This window comes from Dromiciops gliroides, chromosome 3, assembly GCF_019393635.1.
Source record: "Dromiciops gliroides isolate mDroGli1 chromosome 3, mDroGli1.pri, whole genome shotgun sequence".
NCBI lineage: Eukaryota > Metazoa > Chordata > Mammalia > Microbiotheria > Microbiotheriidae > Dromiciops > Dromiciops gliroides.
Window position 1 is genome coordinate 525714434 of NC_057863.1, and position 23312 is coordinate 525737745.

Below are 23312 nucleotides of genomic sequence, written 5' to 3' on the forward strand. Positions count from 1 at the left end.
GAAAAAGTTAAGTAGGGGAGATTTATGATCTAATATCCAATTTTAAATCTCACATTAGCTATTCCCCAAATGATGGGCATCCCTTTGATTTCTAATTCTTAGCCACCACAAAAAGAGCTGGTATAAATATTTTTTTTTGTACAAATAGGTCTTTTTCTCTTTTGGGTGGATGATTTTAGGATATAAACCTAGTAGTGGTATTTCTGCATCAAAGGGTATGAACAGTTTTGTAGCATTTTGGGCATAGTTCCAAATTGTTCTTCAGAATGGTTGGATCAGTTCACAACTCAACCAACAGTGTATTAATGTCCCAGTTTTACCACATCCCCATCAACATCCAACATTTTCCTTTTTTGTTATACTAGCCACTCTGAGAGGTTTGATGTGGTACCTCAGAAATATTTTAATTTGCATTTTTCTGATCAATAGTGATTTAGAGCAGTTTTTTCATATGACTATAAATAGTATTTCTTTTTCTGAAAACTGCCTGTTTATATCCTTTGACCATTTGTCAATTATGAAATAACTCCCCAGGACACAAAGAAATCTGATATAGGCTATATATGTACAATAACATTAAACACATTTCTGCATTAGTTATGTTGTGAAAGAAGAATCAGTACAAAAGGGAAAACATAGAAAAAGGGAAAAAAACAACAAAAAAGTAGAAACAGTATGGTTCAATCTGTATTTAGAATCCACAGTTCTTTTTTCTGGATGTGGAGAACATTTTCCATCATGAGTTCTTTGGAATTGTCTTGGATCATTGCCCTGCTGAGAAGAGCCAAGTCTATCACAGTTGATCATCACACGATGTTGCTATTACTGTGTACAATGTTCTTCTGGTTCTGCTCACTTTGCTCAGCATCAGTCCACTTAAGTCTTTCCATTTTTTTTTCTGAAATTTGCCTGCTCATCATTTCTTACAGCACAAGAGTATTCCATTACATTCATATACCACAATGTGTTCAGCCATTCCCTAATTGATGGGCATTCCCTCCATTTCCAATTCTTTGCCACCACAAAGAGAGCTGCTAGAAATATTTTTGTATATGTATGTCCTTTTCCCTTTTCTATGATCTCTTAAGGATACAGACCGAGTAGTGTTATTACTGGGTCAAAGGGCATATACTAGATTACTATAGTCATTTACTATAGTGCTGTTCATCCCTATTCTATTCCACTGATTCACCACTCTATTTCTCAGCCAGTACCAGATTGTTTTGTTAATTACTGCTATATAATACAGTTTGAGATCTGGTATTACTATACCATCTTATTTTACATTTCTTTTCATTGATTCTCCTGATATCCTTGAGAATTTTTCTTCTAGATAAATTTTGTTATTATTTATTCTAGCTGCATAAAATATTTTTGATAGGTTGGTTCATATGACACTAAATAAATAGATAAATTTAGGTTGGAATGTAATTTTTGTTATATTGACTTGGCCTATACATGAGCAATTAATAACTTTCCAATTGTTTACATATGACTTTATTTGTGTGAAAAGTATTTTATAGTTCTGTTTATATGGTTCCTGGATTTGTCTTGGCAGGTAGACTCCCAAATATTTTATATTGTCTATAGTTATTTTCAATGGATTTTCTCTTTCTATCTATTGCTGCTGGGCTTTATAGGCAATATATAGATATGCTGATGATTTATTTGGGTTTATTTTGTATCTTGCAACTTTGCTAAAATTGTTAATAATACTTTCAAGTAGTTTTTATTGTTGATTGTCTAAGATTTTCTAAATATAACATCATATCATCTGCAAAGAATGATATTTTTGTTTCCTCATTGCCTATTCTCACCCCCTTTTTTGTTTTTTTGGGGGTATCATTCCATCAATGTTTCCTTATAACCACATCCTCTGTCTACATATACTCCTTCTAATTGCTCTTATAAGTAACAAAGTTGTTAAGGCTTACAGATATTATCTTGCCATATAGAAATACAAACAGTTTAACTTTATTAAATTTCTTACGTTTTTTTTTTCTTGTTTCTTTTTAACTCCTTTATTTCCCTTGAGGATTGCATTTAGAGATCAAATTTTTTATTCAGCTCTGACTTTTTAATCAGAAATTCTTGAAAATCCTCTATTTCAATAAATGTCCATTTCCCCCCCCTGAAAGATTATATTCAATTTTGTGGGGTAGGTGATTCTTGTTTGTAAACCTGGGATATCATATTACAAGCCTTCCATTTCTTTAATGGGGAAGCTGACAAAACCTGTGTTATCCTGACTGTAGCTCTACCGTATTTGAATTGTTTCTTTTTGGCTGCCTGCAATACCTTACCCTTGATCTGTGAACTCTAAAATTTGGCTATGATATTCTTAGGTGTTTTCATGTAGGGATCTCTTTCAGGCGGTGTGTGAGAATAAAATTGGATATTAGATCATAAATCTCCCCTACTTAACTTTTCCCTAATTTATCTCCCAGACTAGTAAATGGAAGAAGCTTCTGGTTTTCTAGATAGAGCCTTTATTGTATGGTAGTCACAAGGTGATGTTGATTAGAAGGATAGGAAAATAGAAATACCATACAAATCATCTAAAGTCTAGGCTTAGTCTATATTCCTTATAAAAACTCACCAAACCGAAAAGGCCACCTTTGGAGAGAGAGAGACCGTCTGTGCCGCGCCGTCAGGAGTCCCGCCAAGCAGGCAAAAAGGCCTACTCCCGTTCTCTCCACCCCGGAAGTCAAAAACCCGGCAGGCAGTCTGACATGCGCAGCAGGCGGACTGTTCATCTCCTCCCCAAAAGGGTGGTCCTTGAAAAACTGGCGTCTTTCAGTTATCCTAACCGACTGTTAAAAACTTTCATATTTTACCACAGGTGATTGGTGGATTCTTCCAATTTCTCTTTTGCCCTCTGATTCTAATACATCAGGACAGTTTGATAATTTTTTGAAAGATATTGTCAAGGTTTTTTTCTTTTTCCTCATGGCTTTCAGGTAGTCGAATAATTTTTATATTATTGCTCCTGGATCTATTTTCTAGGTCAGTTGTTTTTCCAATAAGAAATTTCACATTTTCTTCAATTATTTTTTATTTTTCTGATTTTTCTTTATCAAATCTTGATGTCTCATAAAGTCATTAGTTTCCACTTGTTAATTCTAATTTTTAAAGAATTATTTTTAATGGCCTTTTGTACTTTTCCATTTGGCTAATTCTGTTTTTAGGGAGTTATTTTCTGAAGTAAATTTTTGTACATCTATTTCTTGTGCTATTGAATCTTTTTTCATGATTCTCTTGCATTACTCTCATTTTTCTCAATTTTTCTTCTATTTCACTTTTTAAATCCTTTTTAAGCTCTTCCAGGAATTCTTTTTATGCCTGAGACCAATTTACATTTTTCTTTGAAGCTTCACCTATAGCCATTTTGGGACTACTGTCCTCTAAGTTTGTGCTTCTATCTTCCTTTTCACTATAGTAATGATCTATACTCAAGATTTTTTGTTTGTCTGATTTTTGCTCATTTTTATGCTTTTTTTTGTGATGGCAGTTTTTATGTGAGAGTTGGACTTTAGTCCTGCAGTGTCCCAAGTTTTTATGCTGAGGCTCTCAGTCTTATTGGTGGCTTTCACTGGCCTACAGGGCTTAGTTTCTTGCTTTCTCTGTAGGGTAAGCTTCCCTTCTGACTGTTATTGGAAGGTTGGTCCCCCCCTTTTGGCCTCCCCAGGGTGTAGGTTGTCGTTCTCCAGAGGGGATGCCCTGCTCCTGAGTTGCTATAGTTAATAGAGTCTTTCTGGTGGCTGGCCCTGGAGGAGGGATCTTGTTGCTGGTCTGCCCCAGAGGTTGTACCCTGCTGCTAGGTTGCTTTGTTAATAGGGCTTCTTTGTTAGCAGACCCTGGAGAAGTAATTTTGTTGCAACTATGCCCAGGAGTTGGGGCCCTGCTGCTGGGTTACTATGGTACTATGGTAACAGAGTCTCTCTGCTAGCAGGCGCTGGAGGAGTAATTTTGTTACATATCTGGGAGAGGGCTAGGGCACCCTGCTGTTGGTTTGCTTTGGAAAAAGAGTCTCTCTGCCAGAAGGCCCCGGGGGGTGGGAGCTTGCTGTTTACCAGCCTCAGGTGGGGCTTCACTACTGGTCAGCAGTGGAGGTCAAGACTTCCCTGGTTATTTGTGTTGGGGGTGGGGTAACTGGTGACAGAACTTTCTATGCTGCCCAGGCTACTCATTTGCCTAGGGGGCTGCTGGTTTTCAGAAGTGCAGGGCCTCACCAGTAGATTGCCCCAAGCTCAGAACCCTGCTTTAAGCTCCCTGCTGTGAGCCTAGCAGCAGCTCTTGAACCTTATTTCCCTCCCATCTAGGTAAGACAGACTTTTTCTGCCAGGCTGGTAAGCTGCTTCCCTGGTTCTGGAACAATTCTGAGACAGTTTTCTATTGGTCTGAAGGGGAAATTTGGGAAAGCTTCAGAGGGTTCCTTCCTTACTCTGCCATTCTGGCACTGGAAGTCTGGGACCAGTTTTGAACTCAGGTCTTCCTGACTCCAGACCTAATTCTCTACCCATTAGACCACCTAATTGCCTTCAATGAAGGGTTAAAAAGTGTGTGTGGGGGGGGGTGAGGGATTAAAATGGAAAATAATTTGGCAATAAAAATAAAAGACATCAAGAATTATTTTACAATATATCATTTCTGATGCCTGACATAAAGCTCAGCATCTAGATCTCTCAATTAACTCACAAATAGTCTATAACAGGATTTCCATTACTGTTTTTTTTTCAAGCCAAGTATCCTTTTCTTATCCTTAGAATTAAAGACTAGCCAAAAGCTACATGACTGAGTATAATTATTCATTCAGTAATACACATGAATACTCAAACAATATTTATATACCAACCAATAACAAAGAAATGAACATTTAACAACCTATTTACAGTGAGGAGAGGCTTGTTTCTAATTACAATATCATTTGCCTCTGAGTCATTTTTAACATATTTTATCTTTTACTCCTTTAGACTGTCATGACTTTAGCTTGTCTTCAAGCTTGTGTAAATATTTGCTCAATTTTTCGGCATACCTATAGGACCAGTCCTGATAGATTTACCTTGTAACCTATTTATTTATTTGATTTCCAAGTTTGGCTATGAGAATAATAACAGCTTACGCTTATGTAGTGCATTAAAGTTTATAAAGCATCTTATATGCATTATGTCATTTGATCATTGCAATGAAGAAATGAAGGATAGGAAAGTAGAAGGAAGGAAGGAAGGAAGGAAGGAAGGAAGGAAGGAAGGAAGGAAGGAAGGAAGGAAGGAAAAAAGAAATAAGCATTTATTAAGTAACTAATATATGCTGGACATTATGCTAAACACTTTATAAATATTATCTCATTTGCTCCTCATGACAAACCTGGGAGTTATTATTCCTCTTTTATAGTTGAGGAATCTGAGGCAGAGGTTAAATTATTTGCTCACAGTAGCATAGTGTCTAAGGCTGAATTCAAACTCAGATCTTCTGCCTAGGAAATGGAGGAAAACTGAGCCCAGCTCTTCTGAGTCCAGAGCCTTTTCCACTCTTTCATCTGTTTGTAAAGGGGGAAAATGAAAACAAACAAACAAAAATCCTGACCTCTTTAAACTAGCTTCATTAGATAAAGAGACAGCTTATTTTAACATATGTTGTTTGAAATTGCTAGAAGTTTCATTTGCCTCTGTAAAGTAAATAAAACTACTAGTGTAGTGGCTATCATGGAATTGGAAAAAGAAAGTATGTTGAGGACTTTTCACTTATTTGAATTCAGTAATTTCTGAGTCTACATTAAAGTCTCTCCATTAAGCAGTGTGGGTGAAGGAACGAACAGTGGAAAAAACCTTGAGTGTCTCTAATTTGCGATGACAAAGTGTTAAAAAATACTGTTATGAATTAGTCACACAATCATAGAATATCAGAAGTGGAAGAGACCTCCTGTAGTTAGAAATTATCTCTTAATTCCCAAATCCCATGACCTTTTATCAGTCTTCATCTTTCTTGATTATTTTGTACCATTTCATGTTGTTGACCTGCCCGGTTTTTCTGGTTCTTCTCTCCTATGCTGAATCACTATCCATATTCCACCCCCTTGCATGTACCCTTGGTCCCCTTCTTTCCTACTCTATACCCTTTCTCATTGTAATCCAAATAACCAGCATCTTTATACAGATTCTCTCCAGTTTCCTAAGTACCAATCTCATAACACAAAATGTTTTTTGAAATCTCTAATTGGATGTACCGTGACATCTAAATCCTCCTCCCTCCACCTTTTATTAAAAGCACCATTATCTTTCCAGTCACTCAGATTCACAATCTCAGTCATTCTCTCTGCTCAGTCCACCTTTGTAATGTTTTCAAGTTTGGGTTCTGACTCCATAAGGTCTCTCCTATCCATTGTCCATTCTTCATGAACATAAACCTCATCCTAGTTCAATCCCTTCCTTATCAACTCGTGCTTGGACGATTGCAGTAACAGCCTAATTTACCTCCCTGCATTCAGACCATCCAACCTCCACAAAGCTTCTGACTTGACATCAGTATAACACAGGTTTGATAGTATTACTTCCTTACTCAAGAAACTCTTTGATACCATACAAATGTTTCTGTTAGTCTTTTAAAGCCCTTCACAAGATGGATTCAGCCAATCTATCCAGGCTTATTAAAACATGTTCTCGGGGGCGGCTAGGTGGCGCAGTGGATAAAGCACCGGCCCTGGAGTCAGGAGTACCTGAGTTCAAATCCGGCCTCAGACACTTGACACTTACTAGCTGTGTGACCCTGGGCAAGTCACTTAACCCCCATTGCCCTGCAAACAAACAAACAAACAAAAAACCATATTCTCCTTTGTGTACTTATGTTCTTTGTTCCAAACAAACGGTTCTATCTCCTGCTTCCTCTACATGGCATTCTCTGTTTTGTTGCACAGGTTGTCACCTCATGCTATCCATTTTATATTTTAGCATGCTATATACATACACATATATGTATGCATGCCTACATATGTGTATGCACACATTCATTTATATATTTATATATACACTTATATACACATTCAGATGTATGTATGTGTATGTGCACATATGTGTCTGTGTGTGTGGCACCTGACCATGCGTTCTCTCTAGGCTGGTGTTGTCACCCAAATTTCTCACACACTGTTGATATCAAGAGAGGAGGCCCACTGCTAGAACCATCTTTCTTAGGGATATAGGGGCTACCATAGTAGAGAGAAAACACTTCTATTGCTGTATACTGAAGCTTTTGTGCTCCCATCAGTGTGCTTCCCATTTAGGTAATCAGTCAGCTCAACTTCATTAGCTTTTTTTTTTCTTGTGAGGCAATTGGGGTTAAGTGACTTGCCTAGGGTCATACAGCTATTAAGTGTCAAGTGTCTGAGGCCAAATTTGAACTCAGGACCTCCTGAATCCAGGGCCAGTGCTCTATCCACTGAACCACCTAGCTGCCCCCGTTCCTGACACTTTGGGAATCCATTTGAGGTTTTCTTGGCAGATATTGGAGTCATTTGCCATTCCCTTCTCCAGCACATTTTATAGATGAGGAAACTGAGGCAAACAGGGTTAAGTGATTGCCTAGGATCACATAACTAGTAAATGTCTGAGGCCAGATTTGAACTTGTTGACTCTAGGCACAGGCTTCTATCCACTGTGCTACCTGCTACACTATTTCCTCTCAAAGCTTTCCTTATTTCTATTCTTTGTCCATATCAGAAAAGTAATACCCCCTAAGAATCTTATACATATGCCACAATATAACATTAATATATCCATAAATAATACATCATGTCTATAACTTTGCATAAGAAATCACATGAAATAGTAAATAGAGAGTCCTTGCTCTAGAATTGGGAAGACCTGGGTTCAAGTCTTTCCATGATCATGTGAGAAACAATAATCATTATCGTGGGGGACCCAGTGATGGCCCTTTCTCCCCCCACTCAAAGACAAGGCCTCCTTGAGAGATTTCATCAAATCTTATCTAAATCAAACCCAACCCAAACCTAAACTAATAAAAGGAACCTTAAATGGAGACAGATTCTTTTGTCTAGATAAGTTGAAGGACTTTACTGATGAGATTTGGCCTGTTTGAACCAGTTCTAGGTGGGAAATATTGTGCCACCTTCTCAGGTTGGGAGTTAGTCTCTACATTTCTCCCTGATTTCATCTTTACTTGAGTCACATATCCTCAGAATTTATTTTAATATAAACAACCTCCTAATGATGCTCACCAATTAGATTTGGATGAAGCTAACCAATTAGATTTGATTGTTATATGATGACCTCCTATAGTGGGAAAGGTAGATGAACTAGACTAGACCATGAGGAAGGGGTCTTTGGTCTGAGAGAGATGGCCATAGACCTCATTTTATTAATAACCCACCAGCCAGGGGGCAGAGCCAAGATGGCGGAGAGGAAGCAGCAATCTGCCTGAGCTCTCCTTCTGTTCCCTCAAAAAGAACATTAAATCAAGCCTCTGGACAGATTCTGAAACTACAGAACCTTCAAAGAGACAGAGAGACACAGTCTTCCAACCAGAGATAATTTAGAAGACTTCAGGAAAAGGTCGGTCTGACTCGCACAAAAGGGACGCCCAGCACAGGGCAGCAACCCAGTGCCAAGGGGGTCGGGGCAAGTCAGCAGGAGTTGCAGGCCACAGCTGAACAACTGAGGCTCCTGGAACCTGGCTCAAAAATCTGGTGGCCAAGAAGGACAGTGGAAAAAACTACCTGCACTAGCCGGGAGGGCCACGAACGGGTCAGGCGGGATCAGGTGCCTGGCCGAGTGCTCAGACAGGAAGTGCAGGGGGGCTAATTGCACACACTATAAAGGCCTCAGAGTAAAAAGCCGGTCACACAGCACCTATACCACTGCACAAGAAGCCCAAAACAGGGACCCTGGTGCCCCCATAGCAGACCTCAACTTAAAAAATAAATAAATAAGCTGCAATAATGAGTAAGAAGCAAAAAAGAGCCCTCTCCATTGAGAGCTTCTGTATCAATAGGGAAGAAGCCAACACAAACTCAAATGAGGACAATACCCTCAAATTGCCTCACAAGGGAAGGTGAATTGGACTCAAGAACAAAAAGCCTTCCTGGAAAAGGTCAAAAAGGATTTTAAAAATCAATTGAGGGGTAGCTAGGTGGCACAGTGGATAGAGCACCGGCTCTGGAGTCAGGAGTACCTGAGTTCAAATCCGGCCTCAGACAATTAACACTTACTAGCTGTGTGACCCTGGGCAAGTCACTTAACCCCAATTGCCACAGTAAAAAAAAAAAAATCAATTGAGGGAGGTAAAAGAAAAAATGGGGAGAGAAATGAAAGCAAAACAAGAAAACTATGAAAAAAGAATCAGCAGCTTGGAAAAGGAAGCACAAAAATTGACTGGCCAAAGAGAAAACAAAGAGCATAATTTCACTGAAGAAAACAATGCCTTAAAAAATTCATTTGGCCAAATGGGAAAAAAAAAAAGGTGCATAATCTCATTGAAGAAAACAATGCCTTAAAAATTAAAATTGGTCAGTTGGAAGATAAGGAATCCATGAGACACCAGGAATCAGTCAAGCAGAATTAGAAGAATGAAAAAATAGAAGAAAATGTGAAATACCTCATTGGAAAGACAACTGATCTGGAAAACAGATCCAGGAGAGACAATTTGAGAATCATTGGTCTGCCTGAAAGCCATGACCAGAAAAAGAATCTAGACACCATATTCCAGGAAATTATTAAGGAAAACTGACCTCATATCATAGAATCAGAGGATAAAATCATCATTGAAAGCATCCACCGATCACCTCCTGAAAGAGACCCCAAAAGGAAAACTCCAAGGAATATTGTAGCCAAATTCCAGAATTATCAGGTGAAGGAGAAAATACTCCAAGCAGCCAGAAAGAAGCAATTTAAATATCATGGAGTCACAGTCAGGATTGCTCAGGACCTGGCAGCTTCAACATAAAGGACCGCAAGGCTTGGAATATGATATTCTGGAAGGCAAAGGAGCTGGGATTGCAGCCAGGAATCTATTACCCAGCAAAAATGTTCATTCTCTTTCAGGGGAAAATATGGACACTTAATGACATTGGAGACTTTCAATCTTTCCTAACTAAAAGACCAGAACTGAATAAAAAAATCGATCTTAACATACAAGACTCAAGAGAAGTTTAAAAAGGTAAACAGAGGGAAAAAAAAAAAAGGTTACTCAATTAGGTTAAACTGCTTATATCCCTACATGGGAAGATAATACTCATAACTCTTAAGAATTGTAAATGTATTTGAGCAGAGAGAAGGAGTTTACACAGAGGGTATAAATATAAATTGTCTTTGATGTGATGATACAAAAAAATTAAGGGGTTAAAAAGGGAGTCTAAGGGGAGGAAAGGAAAGGAGAGGTGGAATAGGATGAATTATATCATATGAAGAGGTGAAAAAAAAACCTATTACAATAGAGGGAAAGAAAGGAGGGGTGAACATTGTTTCAACCCTACTCTCATTAGATTTGATTCAAAGAGGGAATAACAAATACGTTGATTGGGATAAAGAAACTTAGCTCATTCTTTAGGGAAGCAAAAGGGGAAGGGAAAGGGGGTGACTGATAGAAGAGAGGACAAAAGCAAGGGAGAAAAGGGTAAAGAAAAGAGAGGGGGGGTGATAAAAAGAGAGGGCAGATTGGGGGAGGAAGGGGTAAGAAGTAAAACATCTGGGAGGAGGAATAGGGTAAAAGAAGGGGGGAAAAGTACAAAGGGTGTAAATAGAATGGAGGGGAATAGACAGTCAATAATAATAACTTTGAATGTGAATGGGATGAACTTTGCTATAAAACGGAAGTGAATTGCAGAGTGGATTAAAAACCAGAATGCTACAATGTGCTGTTTACAAGAAACACATTTGAAGCAGAGAGATACACACAGTCAGGATTGCTCAGGACCTGGCAGCTTCAACATAAAGGACCGCAAGGCTTGGAATATGATATTCTGGAAGGCAAAGGAGCTGGGATTGCAGCCAGGAATCTATTACCCAGCAAAAATGTTCATTCTCTTTCAGGGGAAAATATGGACACTTAATGACATTGGAGACTTTCAATCTTTCCTAACTAAAAGACCAGAACTGAATAAAAAAATCGATCTTAACATACAAGACTCAAGAGAAGTTTAAAAAGGTAAACAGAGGGAAAAAAAAAAGGTTACTCAATTAGGTTAAACTGCTTATATCCCTACATGGGAAGATAATACTCATAACTCTTAAGAATTGTAAATGTATTTGAGCAGAGAGAAGGAGTTTACACAGAGGGTATAAATATAAATTGTCTTTGATGTGATGATACAAAAAAATTAAGGGGTTAAAAAGGGAGTCTAAGGGGAGGAAAGGAAAGGAGAGGTGGAATAGGATGAATTATATCATATGAAGAGGTGAAAAAAAAACCTATTACAATAGAGGGAAAGAAAGGAGGTGGTGAACATTGTTTCAACCCTACTCTCATTAGATTTGATTCAAAGAGGGAATAACAAATACGTTGATTGGGATAAAGAAACTTAGCTCATTCTTTAGGGAAGCAAAAGGGGAAGGGAAAGGGGGTGACTGATAGAAGAGAGGACAAAAGCAAGGGAGAAAAGGGTAAAGAAAAGAGAGGGGGGGTGATAAAAAGAGAGGGCAGATTGGGGGAGGAAGGGGTAAGAAGTAAAACATCTGGGAGGAGGAATAGGGTAAAAGAAGGGGGGAAAAGTACAAAGGGTGTAAATAGAATGGAGGGGAATAGACAGTCAATAATAATAACTTTGAATGTGAATGGGATGAACTTTGCTATAAAACGGAAGTGAATTGCAGAGTGGATTAAAAACCAGAATGCTACAATGTGCTGTTTACAAGAAACACATTTGAAGCAGAGAGATACACACAGAGTAAAAGTAAAAGGCTGGAGTAGAATATATTATGCTTCAGCTAAAGTAAAAAAAGCAGGGGTAGCAATCCTTATCTCAGAAAAAGCACAGGCAAAAATAGATCTCATTAAAAGAGATAATGAAGGAAATTACATCTTGCTAAAAGGTACTATAGATAATGAAGTAATATCAATATTAAATATGTATGTGCCAAGTGGTATAGCATCCAAGTTCTTAGAGGAGAAGTTAAATGAGTTACAAGAGGAATTAGACAGTAATACTATACTAGTGGGGGATCTGAAACTTCCCCTCTCAGAATTAGATAAATCTGGCCGAAAAATAAATAAGAAAGAAGTGAAAGAGTTTAATAGAATACTAGAAAATTTAGACAAGATAGATGTCTGGAGAAAATTGAATGGGGATAGAAAGGAATATACCTTTTTCTCAGCAGTACATGGCACATTTTCAAAAATTGACCATGTATTAAGGGCACAAAAACATCATAGTCAAATGTAGAAAAGCAGAAACAGTAAATGCATCCTTCTCAGATCATGATGCAATAAAAATTACATGTAAAAAAGAGCCAGGGAAAAGTAGAATGAAAATCAATTGGAAATGAAATAATTTCATTCTAAATGAAATGGGCCAAACAACAAATCATAGAAACAATCAATAACATTATCCAAGAGAATGACAATAATGAGACAACATACCAAAATCTATGGGATGCAGCCAAAGCAATGCTTAGGGGAAAATTTATAGCTCTAAATGCTTACATGAATAAAAAAGAGAAAGAGGAGATTAATGAATTGGGCATGCAACTTAAAAAGCTAGAAAAAGAACAAATTAGAAATCCCCAGTTAGATACTAAACTAGAGATCCTGAAAGTTAAAGGAGAAATTAATAAGATTGAAAGCAAAAAAAAACCTATAGAATTGTTCAATAAAACTAAGAGCTGGTTTTATGAAAAAAACAATAAAATAGATAAAATATTGGGTAATTTGATTTAAAAAAAAGAAAGAAAACCAAATCACCAGTATCAAAAATGAAAAGGGTGATGTTACCACCAATGAAGTGGAAATTAAATCAATAATTAGGAATTATTTTGCCCAACTGTATGCCAATAAATTTGACAATCTAAATGAAATGGATGAATATTTACAAAAATACAAACTGCCCAGGTTAACTGAAGAGGAAATAAAATCCTTAAATAAACCCATATTAGAAAAAGAAATTGAACAAGCCATTAATGAATTCCCTAAGAAAAAATCCCCAGGGCCAGATGGGTTTACGGGTGAATTTTACCAAACATTTAAAGCACAATTAATTCCAATATTATACAAATTATTTGGAAAAATAGGTGAAGAAGGAGTTCTACCAAATTCTTTTTATGACACAAATATGGTGGTGATACCAAAACCAGGCAAAGCAAAAACAGAGAAAGAAAATTATAGACCGATTTCCCTAATGAATATTGATGCTAAAATCTTTAATACGATATTAGCAAGGAGATTATAGCAAGTGATCACCAGGATAATACACGATGACCAGGTGGGATTTATACCAGGAATGAAAGGCTGGTTCAACATTAGGAAAACTATTAACATAGTCAACCACATCAATAAGAAAACCAACCAAAATCATATGATTATCTCAATAGATGCAGAGAAAGCTTTTGACAAAATACAGTACCCATTCCTAATAAAAACACTAGAGAGTCTAGGAATAGGTGGAGCTTTCCTTAAAATAATAAACAGTATCTACCTAAAGCCATCAGCAAGTATTATATGCAATGGAGATAAATTAGAGGCCTTCCCAATAAGATCAGGGGTGAAACGGGGATGTCCATTATCGCCCCTATTATTTAATATTGTCCTAGAAATGTTAGCTTTAGCAATCAGAGAAGAGAAAGGAATTAAGGGAATTAGAATAGGCAAGGAGGAAACAAAAGTATCACTCTTTGCAGATGATATGATGGTATACTTAAAGAATCCTAGAGAATCAACTCAAAAATTACTTGAAAAAACAATTTTAGCAAAGTAGCAGGATATAAAATAAATCCACAAAAATCATCAGCATTTCTATACATGACCAACAAAGTTGAGCAGCAAGAGATAGAAAGAAAAATTCCATTTAAAGTAACGGTAGATAATATAAAATACTTGGGAGTCTACTTGCCAAGACAAACCCAGGAACTCTATGAACACAACTACCAGACACTCTTCACACAAATCAATCAGATCTAAATAATTGGAAAGATATCAATTGCTCATGGATAGGCAGAGCTAATATAGTAAAAATGACAATACTGCCTAAATTAATTTACTTATTCAGTGCCATGCCAATCAGACTACCTAAAAATTATTTTATAGAGCTAGAAAAAATAATAACAAAATTCATCTGGAAAAACAAAAAATCAAGAATATGCAGGGAAATAATGAAAAAAATTCAAAGGAAGGTGGGTTAGTAGTACCAAACCTAGAGCTTTACTATAAAGCGGCAGTCATCAAAACTACCTGTTCCTGGCTAAGAAATAGAGTGGTGGATCAATGGAATAGGCTTGGCACAGGAAACACAGTAGTAAATGACACTAGTAATGTAGTATTTGATAAACCCAAAGACTCCAGCTTCTGGGATAGGAACTCAGTATTTGACAAAAACTGCTGGTAAAACTGGAAGATAGTATGGCAGAAATTAGGCATAGGCTAACATCTTACACCTTATAGTAAAATAAGTTCAAAATGGATACATGATTTAGACATAAGAGGTGATACCATAGGTAAATTAGGAGAGAAAGGAATACCTTTCAGATCTTTGGAAAGGAAAACAGTTTATGACCAAACAAGAGATAGAGAATATTATAAAATGCAAAATGGATGATTTTGATTACATTAAATTAAAAAAATTTTGTACAAACAGAAGCAATGCATCCAAAATTAGAAGGGAGGCAGAAAGCTGGGAAACAATTTTTATGGCCAGTACTTCTGATAAAGGCCTCATCTCTAAAATATATAGGGAACTAAATCAAATTTATAAGAATCCAAGTCATCCCCCAATTGAGAAATGGTCAAAGGATATGAACAGGCAGTTTTCTGATGAAGAAATCAAAACTATCTATTCCCATATGAAAAAATGCTCTAAATCACTATTGATTAGAGAGATGCAAATTAAAACAACTCTGAGGTACCACCTGACACCTTTCAGATTGGATAAAATGACAAAAAAGGAAAATAATAAATGTTGGAGAAGCTGTGGGAAAATTGGAACACTAATGCATTGTTGGTGGAGCTGTGAACTGATCCAACCATTCTGCAGAGCAATTTCGATCATTCCCAAAGGGCTATAAAGCTGTGCATACCCTTTGACCCAGCAATACCACTTTTGGGTCTTTTTCCCAAAGAGATCATGGAAAGGGGGGAGGGACCCACATGTACAAAAATATTTATAGCTGGTCTTTATGTGGTGTCAAGTAATTGGAAGTTGAGGGGATGCCTATCAATTGGGGAATGGCTGGACAAGTTGTGGTATATGAATGCAATGGAATACTATTGTGCTGTAAGAAATGATGAGCAGGAGGAGTTCAGAGAAACCTGGAGGATCTTTCGTGGGCTGATGATGAGTGAGATGAGCAGAACTAGAAGAACATTGTACACAGTATCATCAACATTGTGACGGACTATATTCTTCTCACCAATGCAATGGTACAGAAGAGTTCCAGGGAACTCATGATAGAAGAGGATCTCCAAATCCAAGAAAAAAAAAAAAAAGAAATGTGGAGTATAGATGCTGAATGAACCATACTATTTCTTTTGTTTTTGGCGCTGTTGTTTTTTCTATTTTGAGGTTTTTCATCATTGCTCTGATTTTTCTCTTATAACATGACTAATGTAGAAATAGGATTAATGTTATTATGTATATGTATGTGTATATATATATATATATATATATATATATATATATATATATATATATATATATATATATATATATATAAGACCTATATCCGATTACCTGCTGTCTAGGGGAGGGGGGAGGGAGGGGAGGGAGGGAGAAAAATCTGAATTTGGAAAGCTTGTATAAACAAAAGTTGAGAACTATCTTTACATGTAACGGAAAAATAAATAAATAAATAAAAAACAAACAAAAAAACCCCAAACAAACAAATAACCCACCAGCCATATTAATAAAATGATTAAATTGCTCAGATACCATGTATCTCATATTTTTAACCATCACAATCGCATTCTAGCTTTGTGACCCTGGAAAATCCCTTACCCTCTCAGTGCACCAGGAAATTATCACTGTAAATTACAGTGAAATTGCTAGGCTACCCTCAAGGGAGTTTTCATAGTAGCAAACCATATTCTTATGAAGTTACATATCAGAATTCCCTACTCTTCAATGGGGTGTTGGGGGTGGGGGAGATACAGAGGTAGATAGTATGGGAACAAGAAATATTGTTGTGAAGGGAGGTAGGTAGTGATGAGGAAGAGAACAAGGAGGGGATGAGTCACTCTTGTAACTATGAATTGGAGTTGGGGAGTGCTCAAGCACTGTGGACCCTTAAGATATGGAAAAGTGCTGGGGCTAGGGGCAGGAGTCTGAGATGTCATTTTTGTAGGTTTTTTTGTGGGACAGACTAACTTATCCTTTCTACCTTGGGGTTAGTTCTGGGCTTGGGGAGGAGGAGGGAGTGAAACAGAGAGGGGAAGGAAGAAGAAGAGAGAAATAAGTACAAAGAGAAAAAGACAGAAAGATAGACATACAAAAAGAGGCACTTCATTATTCACATCATCAATTTTAATCATTCTTGAGCTCAGGTTCAAAGTCAATAGAGAGAATTCTACCATCTACTACCTGATTTCTTAATTACTGGTATGGGAAAAGGGGTGGGGTGGGGGCATATTCTGTCCAAATAATGATAAAATCTCCTCTGTAACTTGTCAGAGGTGACACTTTCATTTTATCTGCACATGTGACAAAAATCAAGGTAGACTAGAAGATCCCTAAGGAAACATTAAATTCAATCCCTAAGGCAAAGCCTACACAAGCAGCAAAGAGTTGGAAAAAAATACTTCAGAGTGAAATTATGCTCAGTAGACCCATCTCCCTACCAAAATCTCTAGAGACAAGTGAACACTCCAGTTGAGCAATTAGGATGCAATTGAATTCTCTGAAGAAGTAATGAGTCGTATGGGCAGTATTTTAGTTAGGCTGTAAGCCAGCCAAATCCAATGGAGGAAATTCCCTTGGCTTGAGTCAAGGGTGGCAGTTCTGCAGACCACAATAGGTGCTTATAGATTCATAGATATTAAAGCTAAATGCAGAGTAGAGCTTTAGCTAACTTGTAACTGGCTTATGAGAGCTGACTGTTAAATTTTCAGTATGAACATTTACAGCCCAGAAATTGGGAACAATGCTACAAATTATGGCTTGATTTATTGTTTTTAATTGTCTAGACTTAAGAAAGGAATGGAGAAAACATTAATTATGCAGCTTTAACTTAAAAGTATGTTTTACAAGCTTCACCCCCCCCCCAAGCCTATGGTTAAACATTTGCTTGCTAGCACACCCCTAATTTAACAGGATTTTAGAGATCATCCCTTTAGAGATTCAATCCCTTCTCTTTACAGATTAGGCAATCAAGGTCAAGATAAGGGAGGTGCATTGCTAGGTTTACAAAAGTGGTCAGTTAGAGACTCAGAAGTAGAAGACAGGTTGCATAGGATTATCAAGTAGTTTAGCTGAAAGGAACATGAGAAGCCATCTAGGAAATCTTTTTAATTTTATAGATGACAAAATTGAAGACCACAGAGGTAAAGTGACTTTTCCAAGGTTATATAAATTGTAAAGAGGCAGAAATGAGATTTAACCCATTTTTTCTGCCTCTAAGCCCATTGTTCTTTCCACTATATTCCACTACTTCCAGGTCATTTTTCTTTTTAAGCTATATACCTCACAGCTAATTCAACTCTAATAAATGTTAGCGTAATATTTGATCCCCTTCTTCCAGTCTCCTTAGACTCACAAATAGGCCTTATGCCAGATTCAGATCTTCTCTGTCCATGTCCCCTATCCACTGCAAACTGTCATTCAGAATCCTCACCCACACATTCACCTTTGATGCTTATAAGGCCTGATTTTTCCCAATTTGTAGTTAAATCTGCCTTTGTGGGGTTCTTAACCTTGGTAATCCTACTTTTCCTGACTGACTTCAGAATATCTTTAAAATGTTGACCTCTCTCGGTCAAAAAGAATTTCAGTCGATCCCTGGAATCATTCATATCTAGGAGCTCTTGCGAACAAAGCTATAGTCAGGACGGTGGGTTAGGGACTGGCCTCCAGGTTAGAAAACTTAATTAATTTTGCCTAAGTCTCTAAAGAGAGTAATTAAGAAATAATTAGAAATTTAGAATCAGAGGATATAGGCTCCAATCTCAGCTCTGTCCCTTGCTTCTGCATCCTTGAAGAAGTCACTTATCTTCTATGAGACTCAGTTTCCTATTTGCAAAATGAGAGGTTTTGATCTATCATTCTTTTTTTTTTTCCTTTTGTTTTCCCCAGGGCAATGGGGGTTAAGTAACTTGCCCAGGGTCACACAGCTAGTAAGTGTCTGAGGCTGGGTTTGAACTCAGGGCCTCCTGAATCCAAGGCTGGTGCCTTATACACTGCACCACCTAGTTGCCCCCTTGATCTATCATTCTAAGTTTCAAAGTCCTCTAGCCAGTAAATGAAAGAGCTGAACTTATATCAGAAGGCAGAAACAATGAATTACATGATTTAAATCTGAAAACCTTAGAGATCATTGAGAGATCTTAGAAATCCAGCCTCATTATTATAATTGAAGGTGAGGAAACTTAGGTCCACAGGGAAATAGGAGTGGAGATAGAGATGCTGAAAATAGGTAGAACTGGAAGGGGCTGTGGAGATGATCTAGTGAAAATCTCTCATTTTACAGAAGAATAAACTTGGAACCAATAAGAGTGATTTTTCCAAAGGCAAAGAACTTATAAAAATCAGAAATAGCCTTTGAAAGCAAATCTCCTAATATCAAATCTAATTATTTTCCCACAATGCTATGCTATGGATTGAAAAACACTAATTTAGGCTGAGGTGAGGGAGATTGTAGGCTATACTCCGCTTCTTAATCTGAATTCTAGGAGGTGATGATGGGAGGCTGCCAGAGTATGGAGCTGGCAATAGTAAAAAGTCTGGCGATTAGCCAGTTGAGGCTTTCTAATCAGCATTGGTGTGCAAGTCAAGAAAACTCAGTTCTAGTCCCAATGTTACCAAGGCTTTTGTGATTCCGGATATATCTCTTTGCCTGACTGAACCTCATTTTACTCATCTGTAAAATAAGGATCATGAACTCTATGCTATATTCCTTTTGAGCTGGAAGAGTTTATAATTCTATAATTCAAAGAACTACCAGTATGTTAATTAAAGATTCTTAGATTTTACCTCAGATGGCAAATAAAGGGTATGGCTTGAGTACCAAAGACAAGGCCATGACAAGGGGTTGGGGTAGTGTGATCTCTTGATTATACATTCCAAGTAATAGATAAAGTATACAGTTAACCTCTGAATAATTGTGTACATCAGGGGCAGCTAGGTGGTGCAGTGAATAAAGCACTAGCCCTGGATTCAGGAAGACCTGAGTTCACATCTGGCCTCAGACACTTGACCTTTACTAGCTGTGTGGCCCTGAGCAAGTCACTTAATCCTCATTGCCCCGCAAAAAAAAATAAAATAAAATAAAAAATTTGTACATGAACTACCTACTTTCTGGGGTAAAAACAAGTCATATTTGCATTGGTTAGAGTTGGTACTATCTTAGACTTAGAGCTGGACAGTATCTTAAAAGCCATCCAATTTGATTCCCCCCTTTTACAGATAAGAAAACTGAGGCATAGAGAGTTTAAGTGATACCCAAGATCACACATCTGGTAAGTAGTAGGGCTCAGGTTTGAATCCAAGTCCTCTTATTCTAAATCTATTATTTTTTTCTGCTTTCATTTTTCTTTTCTGAGTAGAGGAGTGGGGAGGAATGTATCAGAAATTAAAAGTGATGCACAAAACAAAGATATTACTAAAATTAAAATAACCTACATTTCTATCCATTCCATTGTTCTTTAAAACTACAAAAATCTGATTCCTTTACAAGCACATACTTTTGACTAATGGGAGGAAAAAAAGTAAACAAATATTAATTGAAAAATGAAGAACAGCTTCTTAAGAGGACAAGGAAGAAATATTCTAGAAAGGAAAGGAAGTCTGAAAGGATTATATATTCATAATTTATTGACCTTGTGGAAGCAACCTTCATTAAGCCTTCAGTGCTTTTAAAAACTAACAGCAGAGAGATATGTGTTTGTGTCCTCATCAAATAACATTACAATGAATTTTCTTACAAAGATTCTACATAAAGCTAGTTCAGGGTCCCTGGGGTATAGCCCAGCACACCATGATTTGTTGATCTGGGTACAACAAATCATCACATGCAGTAAATGCTTTCTCCTCAAACTGTCTATGTTCCACTAGCTTTTCTTATGATTAAATATATATATATGTTTATATGTATATATACATATAAATATACATATAAATACATACATATATGTGTATGTGTATACATATATATATATATAAGTTTTTCATGAAGTAATGCAGAGCTGAAGGCATCCATAGCGGAATGGAGGTCTTTAGAGTTCCTTGATCTCTGCCATCAAATGGCAATAAGTACGGTTTCTCCTTAACTAATATACTAGAGAAAGGTTGAACATCCATTCCATGTCATGTCCTGTAAAAGTCAGCATTGTGACCACTAGCAATGAATTTCCTATGACAAGATGTCATTACAATGAAACAATTTTGAAAAGTGACCAGATTCCATTACCAAATTGCATACAGTCTAGGGGATCTTCAACTATCCTTGTCATCACTGAGGGAGAAAGAGTGTGATATATCGAAACTAGATAATCCACCCCATAAAGGGAAAAAATATCCTTATATTGCATTCTGCTAGAGATTCAATAACAGTCAGGGTGAACATGATGTGGAAGTATATAGGTTATTGATAGCTTCTATTAACTAAATTAGCAAGTAGTTTCTGATTAGGCTACTGGACTCATCACCAAATGAAACAATGTCTAGTTGCATGATCTTGCAACTTATCAATGGCCGTAGCTGTAAATAATGTGGGGCAAATCAGATTTTGCCCCTAATGTGACATGGAAGGACATACTTATTTATTTGTTTGTTTGTTTATCTATCTTTCTATCTGTTTGTTTGTTTGGGCAAGGCAATTGGGGTTAAGTGACTTACCCAGGGTCACATAGCTAGTAAGTGTTAAGTGTCTGAGGCCAGATTTGAATGCAGGTCCTCTTGAATCCAGGGCTGGTGCTCCATCCACTGTGCCACCTAGCTACCCCTCATACTTATTTATTGTGGGGAGATATGCATTATCCCTATATTGACTATTTTCATCATCCCTTGTCTATTGGTCCTCCACCAAACCTGTTTCCATATAGCGCTCTGTCAAGGTTGCTACTCCTTGGGATTCATCAGCATGGGTTCCCATTCAACTCCAGTCAACTTCATTGAACTTCACCCTTGATTCCAACTTTCATGAGGCCAAGGGCCAGACACTGTGGAGAAAGGGTTTCTGACTTCTGTATTGCAATTGTAACTGTGGACAAGATTATCATTTACATTAGAGGTATCCAACTCTTGGTTTGTGGGCCTCATGAGGTCCACAACACTTTTGAGTGGGGCCTGAACCCCATTAAAATGTAGTTCTTATCTGATTTTTTTTCTTGTTTACAAGGTTTAATAGGGGACATCTGGACAGCCAGGGGATAAGAACAAGAACTATACAACTGCCTTGCATTAGCCTTAAAGCTGAGGATTTTGATTTTCTTTTAACTAAACAAAGCAATGCAGCAGAAACAGCAATTTAGTCTCCCTCCAAGATGCTCTGGCTGCAAGAGGAATTCGAATAACCCAGGCCCTTCCCCCTCCCAGCTGAAGGTCCCCTCTCATTTCCAAGTAGTTTCCTTCCAGCTACTGACCCAAAGTTCCTTAAGATGCAGAAGGCAGGTTCAGACTGAATGGAAGCCAAGAGTGGCTGTTAGGTAAAGCCGGGTGGGGGCCGTTGTTGGCCACAGTGGAGTGATTTGACAGGTTTCCTCAGGCAGTGGGGGGTGAGGGGGATGAGAAGGCCTAGACCTGGGCTCATCCTCACCCCTGATCCCTGCCTCTGAGAGTCTGGGTACAATAAATATTGTGTGGTTTCAGTTGGGGCAAGGACACCAGCAACACTAAAGGTCCCAGCACTGACCTTTCAGAGGGAGGAACCATCAAGGCTGAAATAAAATGGAAAAGATGCCCCCAAATAGGAAGTAAAGGGTTCCCCAACCCTGGCCTGTCCCCTACCCCATGCCTTTGGGCCACTTTAGCTCTTAGAGGCAGCTGTAGACTAGATGGAGAGAGTCTGGGGGGAGGCAGAACAAAGGTCAGTCTTCCCTTGCCCTTGATCCCCAACCCAAGGCACTCCTACTCTGTGCGAAGGATGATGTAGATCCCTGAGTCTGTGAAGACTGGGCCTCTCATCTCACCCGTCCTCAGTGCGAAGGAAGCATCTTCAAATGGCTTCTGCATCTGACCTCTTCCAAAGGTGCCCAGGTCCCCCCTGGCTTTGGCTGAACTGCAGTCACTGAATTGCGATGCCAAGGTCTCGAAATCTTCTCCTGATTTAATCTTCTGGATATATCCATTGATCAGCTCCAGTGCCTCCTCTTTGCTCCAGGTGATCTTCTCCTGCCCCCAGGATGAGGGCCTTTGAGACTGGCTGTGTTTCACCAGTAGGTGTGAGCATCGGACCTTGGTAGGTTCACCTTGACCATTCTTGCCCACACTACTTGGAAGCTCCCACTGGCTGGCATTGGTAATGTGGTTGAAATAGTAGACTCATCCTGAGCTGCGGCTCATACGCTTCTCCCAGCCTGATGGCAGCTTCTCTTCGTCTGCCATCTTCCCTCTTGCCGCAGCACCCGCTCCCTTATCTGATTTTAATGTGGTGATATATTAATAGTAAAATAAACATAAAAATATTTGGTTTTCTAAGTCAATATATAGCCCACATAGGTCCTTGTGTACAGTTTAGTGATTTCCACTTGTATTTGAAAACTATTTGTATTTGACATCATTTTTCTGCACTGTTCGTCTTCCTCCTCTGCCATTGACTTTGCCCTAGATTGAAGAATGCCTAATTAGGACTCTGCTCATAACCTCTCTGCTTTGTGCTCTTCTCTCTCACCTCAACTCCACCCCATCCTCCCCTAACCCATTTACCTGTAGAACGTGAAGGCTATTTCAGTAGGCAAATTACAAAGCAGAATGAGTCCTTCAGAGATAAAGGGCTTTAACTTCACATGTCTTA

The 23312-nt window shown here is 38.0% G+C and overlaps 1 pseudogene; it reads right to left on the bottom strand.

The window, feature by feature from the left end:
* Window positions 1-22397: 22397 nt before the first annotated feature.
* Window positions 22398-22903, bottom strand: LOC122751189 (annotated as a pseudogene).
* Between the last annotated feature and the right edge of the window lie 409 nt (window positions 22904-23312).